The sequence below is a fragment of the Triturus cristatus genome, chromosome 10 (assembly GCF_964204655.1).
Source record: "Triturus cristatus chromosome 10, aTriCri1.1, whole genome shotgun sequence".
Taxonomy (NCBI): domain Eukaryota; kingdom Metazoa; phylum Chordata; class Amphibia; order Caudata; family Salamandridae; genus Triturus; species Triturus cristatus.
This window is the reverse complement of record NC_140593.1, coordinates 857,035,276-857,052,665: the sequence shown is the minus strand read 5'-3', so window position 1 is coordinate 857,052,665 and position 17,390 is coordinate 857,035,276. Positions and strand designations below refer to the sequence as shown.

Genomic DNA, 17,390 nt, shown 5'->3' with positions numbered 1-17,390 from the left:
GCTGTCTATCCCTCACCAGCGTGACGTACTGTGCTCCAGGGGCATCAGTGACAGCTCAAAAAGAGAAGTGACGATAGTTTGCGCTATTCGTTTGCACGTCCTTGTGTACTGAAGGTTGGGCCTACTTCATGAAAGCAAGGCATGAGAGCAGAAATGGTTTTATTGACCTCACCGAGAGCATACACCTAGAACAAACAAAATGTCTGAAGGATAGAGGCATTTTCATTTCTTGTTCGATGACGGCCATGGAAAAGACAGCAACCATATTGCAGAAGAGAGCAGCATGTGCAGTTGCTTGCTTTGGGTGAAGCATTCACTAACTCACTGCCAATAACCCCCGGAGCCGGTGCGAAAGGCGACTCTTGTGTGCCTAGGCTCGTTGGTCTAGGGGTATGATTCTCGCTTAGGGTGCGAGAGGTCCCGGGTTCAAATCCCGGACCAGCCCTTTTTCAGAGGTAAACATACGAATCCTACTCAAAGCTCACAATGCCTGACTATTTCTCATTACACTCGCCGCATTGTTGCACAAAATATTTTGAACCTCATAAGAAACATGGATCACCATGCTTTTTCTGCCTTCATGCTTAGTCTGTGTGTGTCCCAGGTGATGCTTTCCCAAGCTGTACTTGCTGGCATTTAGGCATCAGATATTTGTCTGTCGATGCCTGCATAAGTCAATTTTAATACGTCTAATTGCAAGCATGTTGGCTGATATCTCTGCAGTTTTCACACTTGCTCCTCGCTTTCTGAGTGGCTGCTGATACAGCAGAATAGAAGTAGAGAGAATCCTTGAGAGGAACCTTGCTCTAACAGTAAAACACAGCAAGTGAGTTACTGTAGTGTAGTGGTCATCACGTTCGCCTAACACGCGAAAGGTCCCCGGTTCGAGACCGGGCAGAAACACTGTGCATGAGCTGCTTTTATGTGCACCCTCTAAAATCTTATTATCTCAATGCAAGCTTAAGAAGAGGCGGTCCTTGAACCCAGCGAGCCGTGGGAAACTTCCTTTTCTTTTGCAAGACGAAACAAAGTAATCCGCATCCATCAGTGGTCGCTCTTGGGCCTAGCTTTTTTTTTGTCATGCCATGTTGTATTGTGGGGTCTTTACATTTGTGACATTGCTGTGAACGTTGTAAGTGCAAACATTGGCAGGTGCAGTCAGAAGAGTCAGATCTGTGCACACCCAGGGCTGTCAGGATGGCTGAGTGGTCTAAGGTGCCAGACTCAAGAGAGCTTGATCTTCAGTGCAACTGAAACTTCTGGTCTCCTCATGGAGGCGTGGGTTCAAATCCCACTTCTGACAGGTTTCTTTTACACCCTTAAATCGTCCTGTTTTTTGCAGTGCATTCCCCACACACCACAATCATTGCACGGACCTGTAACATATGACGAGAAATCCACCAACGATCAGGCTGGGCCCTCAATCACAATTCCATGTATTCCTGGAAGGGACACCTCAGGCACACCTTCCGTTAAATTTGCACTCCATCACACAAACTGCCGTGCTGGTTTCTCATTAAGCAGTTGATCCCATCTTTGTTGTGAGGCTCTCCTGCCACCTTTTGGGCGGAGAAGGCACTGTCCCTGCAACAACACAGGCAGACATGTTCAACAGGGCTTCCTGGTTATGTGGGAGGAGCAGATTGTCATTGGTCCCCCCTTGCGAATTTTAATTTACATAAGGACGACAGAGAGGTAGCTGGGAGTAGGCAGTACACACGGACATTGAACTCTATCTTGTGATTTGCAGCCAATTCTAGATTGAGGCAGGAGGAAAGGAGGTGACTTGCCCAAAAATGGCCATACTGGGAATTCAGCCACCCTGGGGCTCCCAGGTGAGTGTTTCAGTCCTGCGAGCCACTCATATAAATCTCGCTTGATCGAGCCTGATCGAGCGCTGAGTGAGCGTGTTTGAATCCAAGAATCAAATGCCTCTGTCTTAGGAGCAAGAATTGGCAGGCCCTCCCTTGCATCTGGGGTGGATGTCTATGGGGCAAGTGTCCAGGACTTGCAGAGGAGTACAAGTGCCAGAAAGTGCCTGCAGTTCTCATCAGCGCCTTTTTTCTGCTCTCTGGCAGCTAGGCTATCGACTGATCCCTTCCTTGCAAGAGTGAAAAAAACAACACCTTGAGAGAAAACATGACTTTGTGTGGTTCACATAGAGAGAGAGCAGCCAAATAGCCCTGCTTTGTTTCTGAAAGACGCATAAGAAATTGCTTAAAATGCCGACTGGGGAATCAGGCTCGTTGGTCTAGGGTTATGATTCTTGCTTCGGGTGCGAGAGGTCCCGGGTTCAAATCCCGGACGAGCCCATGCTGTGGTATTATTTTTAGGCTGCTTATTATATAGGGCCATTTCTTCTTTTCAATGCTATAAGACGCCGTGTATGGTGAGAAAGTTCCTTTCCCTCTACGCTATTTCCCACTTTTGGCGTATAGAATTTCAGTGCCGGACTTCTTTGCAACTGCTTTTCTGGGGTGGACCATCAGTGTAGGAAAATTAAATGCAAAGTGTTTTTCTAGTGTGGTTTCAGGTATGGTTTTAAAATCGCCTTTTGGAATAAAAGTGGTCCTCGTTCCTTTCTTCCAAAGAAAGAGATCGGGTAAGGAGGGTCCAACTTTGAGCTTCATGGACATTGGCCCTTGGTCTGTGCATTCCAGCCCACTACATGCCAAGAAGATTCCTGCAAGCATGTCTGTTTCTGTAGTGTAGTGGTTATCACGTTCGCTTTACACGCGAAAAGTCCCTGGTTCGAGACCGGGCAGAAACAGCAGCTTTCTGTTTTTCACACAGTTTGCATTTACTCTCTCAACTTATAGGAAAGCTGAGATAATGGAAGCTGTCTATCCCTCACCAGCGTGACGTACTGTGCTCCAGGGGCATCAGTGACAGCTCAAAAAGAGAAGTGACGATAGTTTGCGCTATTTGTTTGCACGTCCTTGTGTACTGAAGGTTGGGCCTACTTCATGAAAGCAAGGCATGAGAGCAGAAATGGTTTTATTGACCTCACCGAGAGCATACACCTAGAACAAACAAAATGTCTGAAGGATAGAGGCATTTTCATTTCTTGTTCGATGACGGCCATGGAAAAGACAGCAACCATATTGCAGAAGAGAGCAGCATGTGCAGTTGCTTGCTTTGGGTGAAGCATTCACTAACTCACTGCCAATAACCCCCGGAGCCGGTGCGAAAGGCGACTCTTGTGTGCCTAGGCTCGTTGGTCTAGGGGTATGATTCTCGCTTAGGGTGCGAGAGGTCCCGGGTTCAAATCCCGGACCAGCCCTTTTTCAGAGGTAAACATACGAATCCTACTCAAAGCTCACAATGCCTGACTATTTCTCATTACACTCGCCGCATTGTTGCACAAAATATTTTGAACCTCATAAGAAACATGGATCACCATGCTTTTTCTGCCTTCATGCTTAGTCTGTGTGTGTCCCAGGTGATGCTTTCCCAAGCTGTACTTGCTGGCATTTAGGCATCAGATATTTGTCTGTCGATGCCTGCATAAGTCAATTTTAATACGTCTAATTGCAAGCATGTTGGCTGATATCTCTGCAGTTTTCACACTTGCTCCTCGCTTTCTGAGTGGCTGCTGATACAGCAGAATAGAAGTAGAGAGAATCCTTGAGAGGAACCTTGCTCTAACAGTAAAACACAGCAAGTGAGTTACTGTAGTGTAGTGGTCATCACGTTCGCCTAACACGCGAAAGGTCCCCGGTTCGAGACCGGGCAGAAACACTGTGCATGAGCTGCTTTTATGTGCACCCTCTAAAATCTTATTATCTCAATGCAAGCTTAAGAAGAGGCGGTCCTTGAACCCAGCGAGCCGTGGGAAACTTCCTTTTCTTTTGCAAGACGAAACAAAGTAATCCGCATCCATCAGTGGTCGCTCTTGGGCCTAGCTTTTTTTTTGTCATGCCATGTTGTATTGTGGGGTCTTTACATTTGTGACATTGCTGTGAACGTTGTAAGTGCAAACATTGGCAGGTGCAGTCAGAAGAGTCAGATCTGTGCACACCCAGGGCTGTCAGGATGGCTGAGTGGTCTAAGGTGCCAGACTCAAGAGAGCTTGATCTTCAGTGCAACTGAAACTTCTGGTCTCCTCATGGAGGCGTGGGTTCAAATCCCACTTCTGACAGGTTTCTTTTACACCCTTAAATCGTCCTGTTTTTTGCAGTGCATTCCCCACACACCACAATCATTGCACGGACCTGTAACATATGACGAGAAATCCACCAACGATCAGGCTGGGCCCTCAATCACAATTCCATGTATTCCTGGAAGGGACACCTCAGGCACACCTTCCGTTAAATTTGCACTCCATCACACAAACTGCCGTGCTGGTTTCTCATTAAGCAGTTGATCCCATCTTTGTTGTGAGGCTCTCCTGCCACCTTTTGGGCGGAGAAGGCACTGTCCCTGCAACAACACAGGCAGACATGTTCAACAGGGCTTCCTGGTTATGTGGGAGGAGCAGATTGTCATTGGTCCCCCCTTGCGAATTTTAATTTACATAAGGACGACAGAGAGGTAGCTGGGAGTAGGCAGTACACACGGACATTGAACTCTATCTTGTGATTTGCAGCCAATTCTAGATTGAGGCAGGAGGAAAGGAGGTGACTTGCCCAAAAATGGCCATACTGGGAATTCAGCCACCCTGGGGCTCCCAGGTGAGTGTTTCAGTCCTGCGAGCCACTCATATAAATCTCGCTTGATCGAGCCTGATCGAGCGCTGAGTGAGCGTGTTTGAATCCAAGAATCAAATGCCTCTGTCTTAGGAGCAAGAATTGGCAGGCCCTCCCTTGCATCTGGGGTGGATGTCTATGGGGCAAGTGTCCAGGACTTGCAGAGGAGTACAAGTGCCAGAAAGTGCCTGCAGTTCTCATCAGCGCCTTTTTTCTGCTCTCTGGCAGCTAGGCTATCGACTGATCCCTTCCTTGCAAGAGTGAAAAAAACAACACCTTGAGAGAAAACATGACTTTGTGTGGTTCACATAGAGAGAGAGCAGCCAAATAGCCCTGCTTTGTTTCTGAAAGACGCATAAGAAATTGCTTAAAATGCCGACTGGGGAATCAGGCTCGTTGGTCTAGGGTTATGATTCTTGCTTCGGGTGCGAGAGGTCCCGGGTTCAAATCCCGGACGAGCCCATGCTGTGGTATTATTTTTAGGCTGCTTATTATATAGGGCCATTTCTTCTTTTCAATGCTATAAGACGCCGTGTATGGTGAGAAAGTTCCTTTCCCTCTACGCTATTTCCCACTTTTGGCGTATAGAATTTCAGTGCCGGACTTCTTTGCAACTGCTTTTCTGGGGTGGACCATCAGTGTAGGAAAATTAAATGCAAAGTGTTTTTCTAGTGTGGTTTCAGGTATGGTTTTAAAATCGCCTTTTGGAATAAAAGTGGTCCTCGTTCCTTTCTTCCAAAGAAAGAGATCGGGTAAGGAGGGTCCAACTTTGAGCTTCATGGACATTGGCCCTTGGTCTGTGCATTCCAGCCCACTACATGCCAAGAAGATTCCTGCAAGCGTGTCTGTTTCTGTAGTGTAGTGGTTATCACGTTCGCTTTACACGCGAAAAGTCCCTGGTTCGAGACCGGGCAGAAACAGCAGCTTTCTGTTTTTCACACAGTTTGCATTTACTCTCTCAACTTATAGGAAAGCTGAGATAATGGAAGCTGTCTATCCCTCACCAGCGTGACGTACTGTGCTCCAGGGGCATCAGTGACAGCTCAAAAAGAGAAGTGACGATAGTTTGCGCTATTTGTTTGCACGTCCTTGTGTACTGAAGGTTGGGCCTACTTCATGAAAGCAAGGCATGAGAGCAGAAATGGTTTTATTGACCTCACCGAGAGCATACACCTAGAACAAACAAAATGTCTGAAGGATAGAGGCATTTTCATTTCTTGTTCGATGACGGCCATCGGAAAGACAGCAACCATATTGCAGAAGAGAGCAGCATGTGCAGTTGCTTGCTTTGGGTGAAGCATTCACTAACTCACTGCCAATAACCCCCGGAGCCGGTGCGAAAGGCGACTCTTGTGTGCCTAGGCTCGTTGGTCTAGGGGTATGATTCTCGCTTAGGGTGCGAGAGGTCCCGGGTTCAAATCCCGGACCAGCCCTTTTTCAGAGGTAAACATACGAATCCTACTCAAAGCTCACAATGCCTGACTATTTCTCATTACACTCGCCGCATTGTTGCACAAAATATTTTGAACCTCATAAGAAACATGGATCACCATGCTTTTTCTGCCTTCATGCTTAGTCTGTGTGTGTCCCAGGTGATGCTTTCCCAAGCTGTACTTGCTGGCATTTAGGCATCAGATATTTGTCTGTCGATGCCTGCATAAGTCAATTTTAATACGTCTAATTGCAAGCATGTGGCTGATATCTCTGCAGTTTTCACACTTGCTCCTCGCTTTCTGAGTGGCTGCTGATACAGCAGAATAGAAGTAGAGAGAATCCTTGGGAGGAACCTTGCTCTAACAGTAAAACACAGCAAGTGAGTTTCTGTAGTGTAGTGGTCATCACGTTCGCCTAACACGCGAAAGGTCCCCGGTTCGAGACCGGGCAGAAACACTGTGCATGAGCTGCTTTTATGTGCACCCTCTAAAACCTTATTATCTCAATGCAAGCTTAAGAAGAGGCGGTCCTTGAACCCAGCGAGCCGTGGGAAACTTCCTTTTCTTTTGCAAGACGAAACAAAGTAATCCGCATCCATCAGTGGTCGCTCTTGGGCCTAGCTTTTTTTTTGTCATGCCATGTTGTATTGTGGGGTCTTTACACTTGTGACATTGCTGTGAACGTTGTAAGTGCAAACATTGGCAGGTGCAGTCAGAAGAGTCAGATCTGTGCACACCCAGGGCTGTCAGGATGGCTGAGTGGTCTAAGGTGCCAGACTCAAGAGAGCTTGATCTTCAGTGCAACTGAGACTTCTGGTCTCCTCATGGAGGCGTGGGTTCAAATCCCACTTCTGACAGGTTTCTTTTACACCCTTAAATCGTCCTGTTTTTTGCAGTGCATTCCCCACACACCACAATCATTGCACGGACCTGTAACATATGACGAGAAATCCACCAACGATCAGGCTGGGCCCTCAATCACAATTCCATGTATTCCTGGAAGGGACACCTCAGGCACACCTTCCGTTAAATTTGCACTCCATCACACAAACTGCCGTGCTGGTTTCTCATCAAGCAGTTGATCCCATCTTTGTTGTGAGGCTCTCCTGCCACCTTTTGGGCGGAGAAGGCACTGTCCCTGCAACAACACAGGCAGACATGTTCAACAGGGCTTCCTGGTTATGTGGGAGGAGCAGATTGTCATTGGTCCCCCCTTGCGAATTTTAATTTACATAAGGACGACAGAGAGGTAGCTGGGAGTAGGCAGTACACACGGACATTGAACTCTATCTTGTGATTTGCAGCCAATTCTAGATTGAGGCAGGAGGAAAGGAGGTGACTTGCCCAAAAATGGCCATACTGGGAATTCAGCCACCCTGGGGCTCCCAGGTGAGTGTTTCAGTCCTGCGAGCCACTCATATAAATCTCGCCTGATCGAGCCTGATCGAGCGCTGAGTGAGCGTGTTTGAATCCAAGAATCAAATGCCTCTGTCTTAGGAGCAAGAATTGGCAGGCCCTCCCTTGCATCTGGGGTGGAAGTCCATGGGGCAAGTGTCCAGGACTTGCAGAGGAGTACAAGTGCCAGAAAGTGCCTGCAGTTCTCATCAGCGCCTTTTTTCTGCTCTCTGGCAGCAAGGATATCGACTGATCCCTTCCTTGCAAGAGTGAAAAAAACAACACCTTGAGAGAAAACATGACTTTGTGTGGTTCACATAGAGAGAGAGCAGCCAAATAGCCCTGCTTTGTTTCTGAAAGACGCATCAGAAATTGCTTAAAATGCCGACTGGGGAATCAGGCTCGTTGGTCTAGGGGTATGATTCTCGCTTCGGGTGCGAGAGGTCCCGGGTTCAAATCCCGGACGAGCCCATGCTGTGGAATTATTTTTAGGCTGCTTATTATATAGGGCCATTTCATCTTTTCAATGCTATAAGACGCCGTGTATGGTGAGAAAGTTCCTTTCCCTCTACGCTATTTCCCACTTTTGGCGTATAGAATTTCAGTGCCGGACTTCTTTGCAACTGCTTTTCTGGGGTGGACCATCAGTGTAGGAAAATTAAATGCAAAGTGTTTTTCTAGTGTGGTTTCAGGTATGGTTTTAAAATCGCCTTTTGGAATAAAAGTGGTCCTCGTTCCTTTCTTCCAAAGAAAGAGATCGGGTAAGGAGGGTCCAACTTTGAGCTTCATGGACATTGGCCCTTGGTCTGTGCATTCCAGCCCACTACATCCCAAGAAGATTCCTGCAAGCGTGTCTGTTTCTGTAGTGTAGTGGTTATCACGTTCGCTTTACACGCGAAAGGTCCCTGGTTCGAGACCGGGCAGAAACAGCAGCTTTCTGTTTTTCACACAGTTTGCATTTACTCTCTCAACTTATAGGAAAGCTGAGATAATGGAAGCTGTCTATCCCTCACCAGCGTGACGTACTGTGCTCCAGGGGCATCAGTGACAGCTCAAAAAGAGAAGTGACGATAGTTTGCGCTATTCGTTTGCACGTCCTTGTGTACTGAAGGTTGGGCCTACTTCATGAAAGCAAGGCATGAGAGCAGAAATGGTTTTATTGACCTCACCGAGAGCATACACCTAGAACAAACAAAATGTCTGAAGGATAGAGGCATTTTCATTTCTTGTTCGATGACGGCCATGGAAAAGACAGCAACCATATTGCAGAAGAGAGCAGCATGTGCAGTTGCTTGCTTTGGGTGAAGCATTCACTAACTCGCTGCCAATAACCCCCGGAGCCGGTGCGAAAGGCGACTCTTGTGTGCCTTGGCTCGTTGGTCTAGGGGTATGATTCTCGCTTAGGGTGCGAGAGGTCCCGGGTTCAAATCCCGGACGAGCCTTTTTCAGAGGTAAACATACGAATCCTACTCAAAACTCACAATGCCTGACTATTTCTCATTACACTCGCCGCATTGTTGCACAAAATATTTTGAACCTCATAAGAAACATGGATCACCATGCTTTTTCTGCCTTCATGCTTAGTCTGTGTGTGTCCCAGGTGATGCTTTCCCAAGCTGTACTTGCTGGCATTTAGGCATCAGATATTTGTCTGTCGATGCATGCATAAGTCAATTTTTAATACGTCTAATTGCAAGCATGTTGGCTGATATCTCTGCAGTTTTCACACTTGCTCCTCGCTTTCTGAGTGGCTGCTGATACAGCAGAATAGAAGTAGAGAGAATCCTTGAGAGGAACCTTGCTCTAACAGTAAAACACAGCAAGTGAGTTTCTGTAGTGTAGTGGTCATCACGTTCGCCTAACACGCGAAAGGTCCCAGGTTCGAGACCGGGCAGAAACACTGTGCATGAGCTGCTTTTATGTGCACCCTCTAAAACCTTATTATCTCAATGCAAGCTTAAGAAGAGGCGGTCCTTGAACCCAGCGAGCCGTGGGAAACTTCCTTTACTTTTGCAAGACGAAACAAAGTAATCCGCATCCATCAGTGGTCGCTCTTGTGCCTAGCTTTTTTTTTGTCATGCCATGTTGCATTGTGGGGTCTTTACACTTGTGACATTGCTGTGAACGTTGTAAGTGCAAACATTGGCAGGTGCAGTCAGAAGAGTCATATCTGTGCACACCCAGGGCTGTCAGGATAGCCGAGTGGTCTAAGGCGCCAGATGCAAGAGAGCTTGATCTTCAATGCAACTGAGACTTCTGGTCTCCTCATGGAGGCGTGGGTTCAAATCCCACTTCTGACAGGCTTCTTTTACACCCTTAAATCGTCCTGTTTTTTGCAGTGCATTCCCCACACACCACAATCTTTGCACGGACCTGTAACATATGACGAGAAATCCACCCACGATCAGGCTGGGCCCTCAATCACAATTCCATGTATTCCTGGAAGGGACACCTCAGGCACACCTTCCGTTAAATTTGCACTCCATCACACAAACTGCCGTGCTGGTTTCTCATCAAGCAGTTGATCCCATCTTTGTTGTGAGGCTCTCCTGCCACCTTTTGGGCGGAGAAGGCACTGTCCCTGCAACAACACAGGCAGACATGTTCAACAGGGCTTCCTGGTTATGTGGGAGGAGCAGATTGTCATTGGTCCCCCCTTGCGAATTTTAATTTACATAAGGACGACAGAGAGGTAGCTGGGAGTAGGCAGTACACACGGACATTGAACTCTATCTTGTGATTTGCAGCCAATTCTAGATTGAGGCAGGAGGAAAGGAGGTGACTTGCCCAAAAATGGCCATACTGGGAATTCAGCCACCCTGGGGCTCCCAGGTGAGTGTTTCAGTCCTGCGAGCCACTCATATAAATCTCGCCTGATCGAGCCTGATCGAGCGCTGAGTGAGCGTGTTTGAATCCAAGAATCAAATGCCTCTGTCTTAGGAGCAAGAATTGGCAGGCCCTCCCTTGCATCTGGGGTGGAAGTCCATGGGGCAAGTGTCCAGGACTTGCAGAGGAGTACAAGTGCCAGAAAGTGCCTGCAGTTCTCATCAGCGCCTTTTTTCTGCTCTCTGGCAGCAAGGATATCGACTGATCCCTTCCTTGCAAGAGTGAAAAAAACAACACCTTGAGAGAAAACATGACTTTGTGTGGTTCACATAGAGAGAGAGCAGCCAAATAGCCCTGCTTTGTTTCTGAAAGACGCATCAGAAATTGCTTAAAATGCCGACTGGGGAATCAGGCTCGTTGGTCTAGGGGTATGATTCTCGCTTCGGGTGCGAGAGGTCCCGGGTTCAAATCCCGGACGAGCCCATGCTGTGGAATTATTTTTAGGCTGCTTATTATATAGGGCCATTTCATCTTTTCAATGCTATAAGACGCCGTGTATGGTGAGAAAGTTCCTTTCCCTCTACGCTATTTCCCACTTTTGGCGTATAGAATTTCAGTGCCGGACTTCTTTGCAACTGCTTTTCTGGGGTGGACCATCAGTGTAGGAAAATTAAATGCAAAGTGTTTTTCTAGTGTGGTTTCAGGTATGGTTTTAAAATCGCCTTTTGGAATAAAAGTGGTCCTCGTTCCTTTCTTCCAAAGAAAGAGATCGGGTAAGGAGGGTCCAACTTTGAGCTTCATGGACATTGGCCCTTGGTCTGTGCATTCCAGCCCACTACATCCCAAGAAGATTCCTGCAAGCGTGTCTGTTTCTGTAGTGTAGTGGTTATCACGTTCGCTTTACACGCGAAAGGTCCCTGGTTCGAGACCGGGCAGAAACAGCAGCTTTCTGTTTTTCACACAGTTTGCATTTACTCTCTCAACTTATAGGAAAGCTGAGATAATGGAAGCTGTCTATCCCTCACCAGCGTGACGTACTGTGCTCCAGGGGCATCAGTGACAGCTCAAAAAGAGAAGTGACGATAGTTTGCGCTATTCGTTTGCACGTCCTTGTGTACTGAAGGTTGGGCCTACTTCATGAAAGCAAGGCATGAGAGCAGAAATGGTTTTATTGACCTCACCGAGAGCATACACCTAGAACAAACAAAATGTCTGAAGGATAGAGGCATTTTCATTTCTTGTTCGATGACGGCCATGGAAAAGACAGCAACCATATTGCAGAAGAGAGCAGCATGTGCAGTTGCTTGCTTTGGGTGAAGCATTCACTAACTCGCTGCCAATAACCCCCGGAGCCGGTGCGAAAGGCGACTCTTGTGTGCCTTGGCTCGTTGGTCTAGGGGTATGATTCTCGCTTAGGGTGCGAGAGGTCCCGGGTTCAAATCCCGGACGAGCCTTTTTCAGAGGTAAACATACGAATCCTACTCAAAACTCACAATGCCTGACTATTTCTCATTACACTCGCCGCATTGTTGCACAAAATATTTTGAACCTCATAAGAAACATGGATCACCATGCTTTTTCTGCCTTCATGCTTAGTCTGTGTGTGTCCCAGGTGATGCTTTCCCAAGCTGTACTTGCTGGCATTTAGGCATCAGATATTTGTCTGTCGATGCATGCATAAGTCAATTTTTAATACGTCTAATTGCAAGCATGTTGGCTGATATCTCTGCAGTTTTCACACTTGCTCCTCGCTTTCTGAGTGGCTGCTGATACAGCAGAATAGAAGTAGAGAGAATCCTTGAGAGGAACCTTGCTCTAACAGTAAAACACAGCAAGTGAGTTTCTGTAGTGTAGTGGTCATCACGTTCGCCTAACACGCGAAAGGTCCCAGGTTCGAGACCGGGCAGAAACACTGTGCATGAGCTGCTTTTATGTGCACCCTCTAAAACCTTATTATCTCAATGCAAGCTTAAGAAGAGGCGGTCCTTGAACCCAGCGAGCCGTGGGAAACTTCCTTTACTTTTGCAAGACGAAACAAAGTAATCCGCATCCATCAGTGGTCGCTCTTGTGCCTAGCTTTTTTTTTGTCATGCCATGTTGCATTGTGGGGTCTTTACACTTGTGACATTGCTGTGAACGTTGTAAGTGCAAACATTGGCAGGTGCAGTCAGAAGAGTCAGATCTGTGCACACCCAGGGCTGTCAGGATAGCCGAGTGGTCTAAGGCGCCAGATGCAAGAGAGCTTGATCTTCAATGCAACTGAGACTTCTGGTCTCCTCATGGAGGCGTGGGTTCAAATCCCACTTCTGACAGGCTTCTTTTACACCCTTAAATCGTCCTGTTTTTTGCAGTGCATTCCCCACACACCACAATCTTTGCACGGACCTGTAACATATGACGAGAAATCCACCCACGATCAGGCTGGGCCCTCAATCACAATTCCATGTATTCCTGGAAGGGACACCTCAGGCACACCTTCCGTTAAATTTGCACTCCATCACACAAACTGCCGTGCTGGTTTCTCATCAAGCAGTTGATCCCATCTTTGTTGTGAGGCTCTCCTGCCACCTTTTGGGCGGAGAAGGCACTGTCCCTGCAACAACACAGGCAGACATGTTCAACAGGGCTTCCTGGTTATGTGGGAGGAGCAGATTGTCATTGGTCCCCCCTTGCGAATTTTAATTTACATAAGGACGACAGAGAGGTAGCTGGGAGTAGGCAGTACACACGGACATTGAACTCTATCTTGTGATTTGCAGCCAATTGTAGATTGAGGCAGGAGGAAAGGAGGTGACTTGCCCAAAAATGGCCATACTGGGAATTCAGCCACCCTGGGGCTCCCAGGTGAGTGTTTCAGTCCTGCGAGCCACTCATATAAATCTCGCTTGATCGAGCCTGATCGAGCGCTGAGTGAGCGTGTTTGAATCCAAGAATCAAATGCCTCTGTCTTAGGAGCAAGAATTGGCAGGCCCTCCCTTGCATCTGGGGTGGAAGTCTATGGGGCAAGTGTCCAGGACTTGCAGAGGAGTACAAGTGCCAGAAAGTGCCTGCAGTTCTCATCAGCGCCTTTTTTCTGCTCTCTGGCAGCTAGGCTATCGACTGATCCCTTCCTTGCAAGAGTGAAAAAAACAACACCTTGAGAGAAAACATGACTTTGTGTGGTTCACATAGAGAGAGAGCAGCCAAATAGCCCTACTTTGTTTCTGAAAGACGCATAAGAAATTGCTTAAAATGCCGACTGGGGAATCAGGCTCGTTGGTCTAGGGTTATGATTCTCGCTTCGGGTGCGAGAGGTCCCGGGTTCAAATCCCGGACGAGCCCATGCTGTGGAATTATTTTTAGGCTGCTTATTATATAGGGCCATTTCTTCTTTTCAATGCTATAAGACGCCGTGTATGGTGAGAAAGTTCCTTTCCCTCTACGCTATTTCCCACTTTTGGCGTATAGAATTTCAGTGCCGGACTTCTTTGCAACTGCTTTTCTGGGGTGGACCATCAGTGTAGGAAAATTAAATGCAAAGTGTTTTTCTAGTGTGGTTTCAGGTATGGTTTTAAAATCGCCTTTTGGAATAAAAGTGGTCCTCGTTCCTTTCTTCCAAAGAAAGAGATCGGGTAAGGAGGGTCCAACTTTGAGCTTCATGGACATTGGCCCTTGGTCTGTGCATTCCAGCCCACTACATGCCAAGAAGATTCCTGCAAACGTGTCTGTTTCTGTAGTGTAGTGGTTATCACGTTCGCTTTACACGCGAAAGGTCCCTGGTTCGAGACCGGGCAGAAACAGCAGCTTTCTGTTTTTCACACAGTTTGCATTTACTCTCTCAACTTATAGGAAAGCTGAGATAATGGAAGCTGTCTATCCCTCACCAGCGTGACGTACTGTGCTCCAGGGGCATCAGTGACAGCTCAAAAAGAGAAGTGACGATAGTTTGCGCTATTCGTTTGCACGTCCTTGTGTACTGAAGGTTGGGCCTACTTCATGAAAGCAAGGCATGAGAGCAGAAATGGTTTTATTGACCTCACCGAGAGCATACACCTAGAACAAACAAAATGTCTGAAGGATAGAGGCATTTTCATTTCTTGTTCGATGACGGCCATGGAAAAGACAGCAACCATATTGCAGAAGAGAGCAGCATGTGCAGTTGCTTGCTTTGGGTGAAGCATTCACTAACTCACTGCCAATAACCCCCGGAGCCGGTGCGAAAGGCGACTCTTGTGTGCCTAGGCTCGTTGGTCTAGGGGTATGATTCTCGCTTAGGGTGCGAGAGGTCCCGGGTTCAAATCCCGGACCAGCCCTTTTTCAGAGGTAAACATACGAATCCTACTCAAAGCTCACAATGCCTGACTATTTCTCATTACACTCGCCGCATTGTTGCACAAAATATTTTGAACCTCATAAGAAACATGGATCACCATGCTTTTTCTGCCTTCATGCTTAGTCTGTGTGTGTCCCAGGTGATGCTTTCCCAAGCTGTACTTGCTGGCATTTAGGCATCAGATATTTGTCTGTCGATGCCTGCATAAGTCAATTTTAATACGTCTAATTGCAAGCATGTTGGCTGATATCTCTGCAGTTTTCACACTTGCTCCTCGCTTTCTGAGTGGCTGCTGATACAGCAGAATAGAAGTAGAGAGAATCCTTGAGAGGAACCTTGCTCTAACAGTAAAACACAGCAAGTGAGTTACTGTAGTGTAGTGGTCATCACGTTCGCCTAACACGCGAAAGGTCCCCGGTTCGAGACTGGGCAGAAACACTGTGCATGAGCTGCTTTTATGTGCACCCTCTAAAACCTTATTATCTCAATGCAAGCTTAAGAAGAGGCGGTCCTTGAACCCAGCGAGCCGTGGGAAACTTCCTTTTCTTTTGCAAGACGAAACAAAGTAATCCGCATCCATCAGTGGTCGCTCTTGGGCCTAGCTTTTTTTTTGTCATGCCATGTTGTATTGTGGGGTCTTTACATTTGTGACATTGCTGTGAACGTTGTAAGTGCAAACATTGGCAGGTGCAGTCAGAAGAGTCAGATCTGTGCACACCCAGGGCTGTCAGGATGGCTGAGTGGTCTAAGGTGCCAGACTCAAGAGAGCTTGATCTTCAGTGCAACTGAGACTTCTGGTCTCCTCATGGAGGCGTGGGTTCAAATCCCACTTCTGACAGGTTTCTTTTACACCCTTAAATCGTCCTGTTTTTTGCAGTGCATTCCCCACACACCACAATCATTGCACGGACCTGTAACATATGACGAGAAATCCACCAACGATCAGGCTGGGCCCTCAATCACAATTCCATGTATTCCTGGAAGGGACACCTCAGGCACACCTTCCGTTAAATTTGCACTCCATCACACAAACTGCCGTGCTGGTTTCTCATTAAGCAGTTGATCCCATCTTTGTTGTGAGGCTCTCCTGCCACCTTTTGGGCGGAGAAGGCACTGTCCCTGCAACAACACAGGCAGACATGTTCAACAGGGCTTCCTGGTTATGTGGGAGGAGCAGATTGTCATTGGTCCCCCCTTGCGAATTTTAATTTACATAAGGACGACAGAGAGGTAGCTGGGAGTAGGCAGTACACACGGACATTGAACTCTATCTTGTGATTTGCAGCCAATTCTAGATTGAGGCAGGAGGAAAGGAGGTGACTTGCCCAAAAATGGCCATACTGGGAATTCAGCCACCCTGGGGCTCCCAGGTGAGTGTTTCAGTCCTGCGAGCCACTCATATAAATCTCGCTTGATCGAGCCTGATCGAGCGCTGAGTGAGCGTGTTTGAATCCAAGAATCAAATGCCTCTGTCTTAGGAGCAAGAATTGGCAGGCCCTCCCTTGCATCTGGGGTGGATGTCTATGGGGCAAGTGTCCAGGACTTGCAGAGGAGTACAAGTGCCAGAAAGTGCCTGCAGTTCTCATCAGCGCCTTTTTTCTGCTCTCTGGCAGCTAGGCTATCGACTGATCCCTTCCTTGCAAGAGTGAAAAAAACAACACCTTGAGAGAAAACATGACTTTGTGTGGTTCACATAGAGAGAGAGCAGCCAAATAGCCCTGCTTTGTTTCTGAAAGACGCATAAGAAATTGCTTAAAATGCCGACTGGGGAATCAGGCTCGTTGGTCTAGGGTTATGATTCTTGCTTCGGGTGCGAGAGGTCCCGGGTTCAAATCCCGGACGAGCCCATGCTGTGGTATTATTTTTAGGCTGCTTATTATATAGGGCCATTTCTTCTTTTCAATGCTATAAGACGCCGTGTATGGTGAGAAAGTTCCTTTCCCTCTACGCTATTTCCCACTTTTGGCGTATAGAATTTCAGTGCCGGACTTCTTTGCAACTGCTTTTCTGGGGTGGACCATCAGTGTAGGAAAATTAAATGCAAAGTGTTTTTCTAGTGTGGTTTCAGGTATGGTTTTAAAATCGCCTTTTGGAATAAAAGTGGTCCTCGTTCCTTTCTTCCAAAGAAAGAGATCGGGTAAGGAGGGTCCAACTTTGAGCTTCATGGACATTGGCCCTTGGTCTGTGCATTCCAGCCCACTACATGCCAAGAAGATTCCTGCAAGCGTGTCTGTTTCTGTAGTGTAGTGGTTATCACGTTTGCTTTACACGCGAAAAGTCCCTGGTTCGAGACCGGGCAGAAACAGCAGCTTTCTGTTTTTCACACAGTTTGCATTTACTCTCTCAACTTATAGGAAAGCTGAGATAATGGAAGCTGTCTATCCCTCACCAGCGTGACGTACTGTGCTCCAGGGGCATCAGTGACAGCTCAAAAAGATAAGTGACGATAGTTTGCGCTATTCGTTTGCACGTCCTTGTGTACTGAAGGTTGGGCCTACTTCATGAAAGCAAGGCATGAGAGCAGAAATGGTTTTATTGACCTCACCGAGAGCATACACCTAGAACAAACAAAATGTCTGAAGGATAGAGGCATTTTCATTTCTTGTTCGATGACGGCCATGGAAAAGACAGCAACCATATTGCAGAAGAGAGCAGCATGTGCAGTTGCTTGCTTTGGGTGAAGCATTCACTAACTCACTGCCAATAACCCCCGGAGCCGGTGCGAAAGGCGACTCT

General features: G+C 47.3%; 10 non-coding genes across 10 annotated transcripts; all 10 read left to right on the top strand.

The window, feature by feature from the left end:
• Positions 1–2,697: 2,697 nt before the first annotated feature.
• On the top strand, positions 2,698–2,770 carry TRNAV-UAC (transfer RNA valine (anticodon UAC)). Its single transcript has one exon. It is a non-coding gene; the product is annotated as a tRNA-Val (tRNA).
• A 2,765-nt stretch (positions 2,771–5,535) lies between these two features.
• On the top strand, positions 5,536–5,608 carry TRNAV-UAC (transfer RNA valine (anticodon UAC)). The gene has a single exon. It is a non-coding gene; the product is annotated as a tRNA-Val (tRNA).
• An 897-nt stretch (positions 5,609–6,505) lies between these two features.
• On the top strand, positions 6,506–6,578 carry TRNAV-AAC (transfer RNA valine (anticodon AAC)). The gene has a single exon. It is a non-coding gene; the product is annotated as a tRNA-Val (tRNA).
• Positions 6,579–7,915: 1,337 nt separating this feature from the next.
• TRNAP-CGG (transfer RNA proline (anticodon CGG)) lies at positions 7,916–7,987 on the top strand. The gene has a single exon. It is a non-coding gene; the product is annotated as a tRNA-Pro (tRNA).
• Positions 7,988–8,372: 385 nt separating this feature from the next.
• Positions 8,373–8,445, top strand: TRNAV-UAC (transfer RNA valine (anticodon UAC)). Its single transcript has one exon. It is a non-coding gene; the product is annotated as a tRNA-Val (tRNA).
• A 441-nt stretch (positions 8,446–8,886) lies between these two features.
• On the top strand, positions 8,887–8,958 carry TRNAP-AGG (transfer RNA proline (anticodon AGG)). Its single transcript has one exon. It is a non-coding gene; the product is annotated as a tRNA-Pro (tRNA).
• Positions 8,959–10,753: 1,795 nt separating this feature from the next.
• TRNAP-CGG (transfer RNA proline (anticodon CGG)) lies at positions 10,754–10,825 on the top strand. The gene has a single exon. It is a non-coding gene; the product is annotated as a tRNA-Pro (tRNA).
• A 385-nt stretch (positions 10,826–11,210) lies between these two features.
• Positions 11,211–11,283, top strand: TRNAV-UAC (transfer RNA valine (anticodon UAC)). Its single transcript has one exon. It is a non-coding gene; the product is annotated as a tRNA-Val (tRNA).
• Positions 11,284–11,724: 441 nt separating this feature from the next.
• TRNAP-AGG (transfer RNA proline (anticodon AGG)) lies at positions 11,725–11,796 on the top strand. The gene has a single exon. It is a non-coding gene; the product is annotated as a tRNA-Pro (tRNA).
• Positions 11,797–14,048: 2,252 nt separating this feature from the next.
• On the top strand, positions 14,049–14,121 carry TRNAV-UAC (transfer RNA valine (anticodon UAC)). The gene has a single exon. It is a non-coding gene; the product is annotated as a tRNA-Val (tRNA).
• Positions 14,122–17,390: the final 3,269 nt, after the last annotated feature.